Source organism: Rhincodon typus, chromosome 11, assembly GCF_021869965.1.
Source record: "Rhincodon typus isolate 14 chromosome 11, sRhiTyp1.1, whole genome shotgun sequence".
Lineage (NCBI taxonomy): Eukaryota > Metazoa > Chordata > Chondrichthyes > Orectolobiformes > Rhincodontidae > Rhincodon > Rhincodon typus.
Window position 1 is genome coordinate 73,880,845 of NC_063342.1, and position 237 is coordinate 73,881,081.

At 49.4% G+C, this 237-nt stretch overlaps 1 protein-coding gene across 1 annotated transcript in view; it reads left to right on the forward strand.

Annotated features, from left to right (window-relative positions):
* Positions 1 to 237, forward strand: part of LOC125484347 (cobra venom factor-like) — a 37,531-nt gene that overhangs the window by 15,212 nt on the left and 22,082 nt on the right. The window lies entirely within an intron of this gene.

The window sequence follows — 237 nt, forward strand, 5'->3', positions numbered from 1 at the left end:
ACCCCACTCACTAACACTCTACCCCACTCACTAACACACTACCCCACTCACTAACACACTACCCCACTCACTAACACTCTACCCTACTCACTAACACACTACCCCACTCACTAACACACTACCCCACTCACTAACACACTACCCCACTCACTAACACTCTACTCCACTCACTAACACACTACCCCACTCACTAACACTCTACCCCACTCACTAACACACTACCCCACTCACTAACAC